The sequence below is a fragment of the Triticum dicoccoides genome, chromosome 6B (genome assembly GCF_002162155.2).
Source record: "Triticum dicoccoides isolate Atlit2015 ecotype Zavitan chromosome 6B, WEW_v2.0, whole genome shotgun sequence".
NCBI classification, from domain to species: Eukaryota; Viridiplantae; Streptophyta; class Magnoliopsida; order Poales; family Poaceae; genus Triticum; species Triticum dicoccoides.
Window position 1 is genome coordinate 596,025,404 of NC_041391.1, and position 6,000 is coordinate 596,031,403.

Genomic DNA, 6,000 nt, shown 5'->3' on the forward strand with positions numbered 1-6,000 from the left:
ATGAAAGTTATTTGGGTCTTCTTTGGTCTCTTATATGCATGATTGCTTATAGCCTCATATTTCTTCTCTGATATTTGGGTTTTGTTTGGACAACTTGATCTATTTATCTTGCAATGGGAAGAGGTGCTTTGTAGTGGGTACGATCTTACGGTGCTTGATCCCAGTGACAAAAGGGGAACCGACACATATGTATTGTTGCTACTAAGGATTAAATGATGGGGGTCCATCTCTACATAGATAGATCTTGTCTACATCATGTCATTGTATTATTGCATTACTCCATTTATCCATGAACATAATACACTAGATGCATGCTGGATAGCGGTCGATGTGTGGAGTAATAGTAGTCGATGCAGGCAGGAGTCGGTCTACTAATCTTGGACGTAATGCCTATATAATGATCATTGCCAGGATATCGTCATGATTATTTGAAGTTCTATATATTGCCCAACAGTAATTGTTTACCCACCGTTTGCTATTTTTTCTCGAGAGAAGCCACTAGTGAAACCTACGACCCCTGGGTCTCTTTTCATGATATTTGCCTTTGCATTTATTTTCAGATCTATTAAACCAAAAATACAAAAATACCTTGTTGCAATTTATTTTTTCCGTGATCTATTTATCCTATCTACCACTTTTAGCTCACGTTATTTGCCTATCTAGAGGCACTATACCCGAAAGGGATTGATAACCTTGGTCTCATCACTGAGGGAAATACCTACCGTCGCTATACTGCATCATCCCTTCCTCTTTGGGGAAATACCGACGTAGTTCTAGCAGACATCAATAGGATCCCTGTATGAGAACAAAGTGTGGACTTTGGTGGATTTGCTCGATGATCGGCAATCCATAGAGAATAAATGGATCTTCAAGAAGAAGACTGACGCTGATGGTAATGTTACTGTCTACAAAGCTCGACTTGTCGCAAAAAGGTTTTCGATAAGTTCAAGGGGTTGACTACGATGAGACTTTGTCAACCGTAGCGATGCTTAAGTGCGTCTAAATCATGTTAGCAATTGCCATGTCAAAACTACATTCCTTAAATGGATATCTCTAAGAAGAGTTGTATATGATGCAACCAGAAGGTTTTGTCGATCCTAAAGGTACTAACAAAGTGTGCAAGCTCTAGCGATTCATCTATGGACTGGTGCAAGCATATCGGAGTTGGAATATACATTTTGATGAAGTGATCAAAGCATATGGTTTTATATAGACTTATGGTGAAGCCTGTATTTATAAGAAAGTGAGTGGGAGCTCTATAGCATTTCTGATATTATATGTGGATGACATATTGATGATTGGAAACGATATAGAATTTTTGGATAGCATAAAAGAATACTTGAATAAGAATTTTTCAATGAAAGACCTTGGTAAAGCTAATTACATATTGGGCATCAAGATATATAGGGATAAATCGAGACGCTTAATAGGACTTTCACAAAGCACATACCTTGGCAAAGTTTTGAAGATGTTCAAAAATGAATCAGTCAAAGAAAGGGTTCTTGTCAGTATTGCAAGGTGTGAAGTTGTGTAAGACTCAAAGCCCGACCACACAGAAGATAGAGAGAGAATGAAAGTCATTCCCTATGCCTCAGTCATAGGTTCTATAAAGTATGTCATGCTGTGTACCAAACCTGTTGTGTGCCTTGCCAATGAGTTTGGCAAGGGGGTACAATAGTGATCCAAGAGTAGATCACTAGACAACGTTTAAAATTATCCTTAGAGGACTAAGGAAATGTTTCTCGGTTATGCAGGTGATAAAGGGTTCGTCAAAGGTTTACGACGATGCAAGCTTTAACACTAGTCTAGATGACGCCGAGTCTCAGTCTGGATACATATTGAAAGTGGGAGCAATTAGCTAGAGTAGCACCATGCAGAGCATTGTAGACATAGAAATTTGCAAAATACATACGGATCAGAATATGATAGACCCGTTGACTAAACTTCTCTCACAAGCAAACCATGATCACACCTTAGTACTCTTTGGGTGTTAATCACATGGCAATGTGAACTAGATTATTGACTCTAGTACACCCTTTGAGTGTTTATCACATGGCGATGTGAACTATTGGTGTTAAATCACATGGCGATGTGAACTAGATTATTGACTCTAGTGCAAGTGGGAGACTGAAGTAAATATGCCCTAGAGGCAATAATAAAGTTGTTATTTTATATTTCCTTATTCATGATAAATGTTTATTATTCATGCTAGAATTGTATTAACCGGAAACTTGATACATGTGTGGATACATAGACAAAACACCGTGTTCCTAGTAAGCCTCTAATAGACTAGCTCGTTAATCAAAGATGGTTAAGTTTCCTAACCATAGACATGTGTTGTCATTTGATGAACAGGATCACATCATTAGAGAATGATGTGATGGACAAGACCCATCCATTAGCTTAGCATAATGATCGTTCAGTTTTATTGCTATTGCTTTCTTCATGTCAAATACATATTCCTCCGGCTATGAGATTATGCAACTCCCAGATACCGGAGGAATGCCTTATGTGCTATCAAACGTCACAACATATCTGGGTGATTATAAATATGATCTACACGTATCTGAAGGTGTTTGTTGGGTTGCCATAGATCGAGATTAGGATTTGTCACTCCGAGTATCTGGGAGGTATATCCGGGCCCTCTCGGTAATGCACATTGTAAGAAGCTATAGGATCGAAAGTATGTCTAGAGGGGGGTGATTAGACTACTTGACCAAATAAAATTATAGCATTTTCCCAATTTTAGTTCTTGGCAGATTTTAGCAACTTAGCACTAGTCAAGCAATCAACCTACACATGCAATTCTAAGAGTGTAGCAGCGGAATGTAAAACAATTGCATATGAAGTTAAAGGGGATGAGTTTGAGGAGGCAAACGCAATTGGAGACACCGATGTTTTTGTCGTGGTTCCGATAGGTGGTGCTATCGTACATCCACGTTGATGGAGACTTCAACCCACGAAGGGTAACGGCTGCGCGAGTCCATAGAGGGTTCCACCCACGAAGGGTCCACGAAGAAGCAACCTTGTCTATCCCACCATGGCCATCGCCAATGAAGGACTTGCCTCACTAGGGTAGATCTTCACGAAGTAGGAAATCTCCTTGCCCTTACAAACTCCTTGGTTCAACTCCACAATCTTGTCGGAGGCTCCCAAGTGACACCTAGCCAATCTAGGAGACACCACTCTCCAAGAAGTAACAAATGGTGTGTTGATGATGAATTTCTTGCTCTTGTGCTTCAAATGATAGTCTCCCCAACACTCAACTCTCTCTCACAGGATTTGGATTTGGTGGAAAGAAGACTTGAGTGGAAAGCAACTTGCGAAGGCTAGAGATCAAGATTCATATGGTAGGAATGGAATATCTTGACCTCAACACAAGTGTAGGTGGTTCTCTCTCAGAAAATGTATGTTGGAAGTGTAGGCACGTTCTGATGGCCTCCTCACGAATGAAGAGTGGGTGGAGGGGTATATATAGCCTCCACACAAAATCTAACCGTTACACACAATTTACCAATCTCGGTGGGACCGAATCATGAAACTCGGTCGGACCGATTTAGTAAATAATGTGACCGTTAGGATTTTTGGTGGGACCAACATGTCAACTCGGTGGGACCGATATGGTTACAGTTAGGGCATAACGTAATCTCGGCGAGACCGATCACAGAAACTTGGTGAGACCGACTTTGGTAATAGACGCACAGAGGGTTGGTCAGGCAGACTCGGTGGGACCGATTCGCTCATCTTCGTTAGACCAAAACGTTATGAAAGGGAAACAGTGAGTTTGCATTGCAATCTCGGTGGGACCGATCGCTCATCTCGGTTTGACCGAAACGTTACAAAGGGAAACAAAGAGATTGTAATCCCATCTCGGTGAGATCGAGATCCCTATCGGTGAGACCGAAAAGACTAGGGTATGTGGCAGTGGCTATGTCAACAGAACTCGGTGGCGCTGGATAGAAAGAATCGGTGTGGCCGAGTTTGACTTTTGGTTTGGGACATATGTGGATGTGAGAAAGTAGTTGAGGGCTTTGGAGCATATCACTAAGCATTTTGAGCAAGAAACTCATTAAGCAAAACCTCACCCCTCCTTGATAGTATTGGCTTTTCCTATAGACTCAATGTGATCTTTGTCGGCGTTCTGGGAACGGGGGTCCCCAGACTTGCCTCCCTGCGGCCTGCGGCGTGGCTCAAGCAGTGGCCCAGTATGGCCCATCTACACCAGCCCAAGCTCAAGACCCTCACGAGGGACCAAGCCTCGCGAGGCGGACGATGCAAGGCCTCCTCAGGGGTGGCCTCGCCAGGTAGGCTCGTGAGGATGCAGAGAGATCAAGGCAGGGAGTACCTCATTAGGTGCTCATGATGCAAGCCATGACGATTGAGACCTGGCGGGCGCCAGCCAGTGCAGTCTCCTTGCTTCCTCTTTGGTGCAAAGGGGGCAAGCGCAGGCGCGGAGTACCGAGGCATCAAGCAAAGGTTACCATATCGGTGCAACAATACCAAGACCAGCAGAGCGGCAGGACGAAGGTCACCATGGAGCCCAAGACAACGTCATCGCCAGTGCCTTTGGCAGTCGAAGACCAACTTTAGTCAGGATAACTTGTACTAGTTGCCCCCCTTCAAAATGGTTGTTGTTGGCTCCCTTCCCGCTCAATATTTGGGATAAGGACTGTCGGTGTCAAAACCGGCGGATCTCGGGTAGGGGGTCCCGAACTGTTTGTCTAGGCGGATCGTAACATGAGACAAGGGACACGATGTTTTTACCCAGGTTTGGGCCCTCTCGATGGAGGTAAAACCCTACTCCTGCTTGATTAATATTGATGATATGGGTAGTACAAGAGTTGATCTACCACGAGATCAGAGAGGCTAAACCCTATAAGCTAGCCTATGGTATGATTGTTGTTCGTCCTACGGACTAAAACTCTCCGGTTTATATAGACACCGGAGAGGGCTAGGGTTACACAGAGTCGGTTACAATGGGAGCAGATCTACATATCGTATCGCCAAGCTTGCCTTCCACGCCAAGGAAAGTCCCATCTGGTCACGGGACAAAGTCTTTAATCTTGTATCTTCATAGTCCGGGAGTCCGTCAAAAGGTCATAGTCCGGCCATCCGGACACCCCCTAATCCAGAAATCCCTCAGTAGCCCCTGAACCAGGCTTCAACGACGACGAGTCTGGCGCGCAAATTTGTCTTCAGCATTGCAAGGCGGGTTCCTCCTCCAAATACCTCATAGAAAATGTTGAACACAAGGATAGTGTTCGACTCTGCAAAATAAGTTCCACATACCACCGTAGAGAGAATAATATCTGCACAAATCTAATCTGCTGACGTACTCCATAGCGTGGCGTCATGCCACAGCCAAACCTTTATTCGAATCGTTTTACTGTCCCACCTCAGCGCGTTTAGCGAGGCAGTTTCCTTGGCACGTCTTGTCAAAGCAGAGAACATGTCCCCTTATTACGGGATTCTCATCAATACGGGTGTGGGTAACCCAACCGCGCCATTAATCGTGGCGCTTGGGAGATAAGCAAGTTTTATTAGGCTGGCGGGGGCTCATAGTTTCGGCCGCCCATATAAGGGGATAAGGATTCACCCTTTCCATCTACGCCTTCTTCCTCCTTCGCTTATCCATTCCTGCGCACTCGAGCTCTAGCACCCCAGTCCGCACTTCCCACCTCAACCTTCTCCAATCATGTCCGGAGCGGGAGGTAGATGGATGGCCTCCACCGTCACGGAGGGGCACATCAAAAAGTTGAGGAAAGTCGGATACTTGTCTAACGACATCGCGCACCGGCTCCCAGATGAGGGGCAACTCATCCCCACCCCTAGACCCCATGAGAGGGTCGTGTTCCTCCCCCACTTCCTCCGCGGACTGGGCTTTCCTCTTCACCCGTTCGCCCGGGGGCTCATGTTCTACTATGGCCTAGACTTCCACGATCTGGCCCCGAACTTCATCCTCAACATCTCGGCGTTTACCGTCGTGTGTGAGGTCTTCCT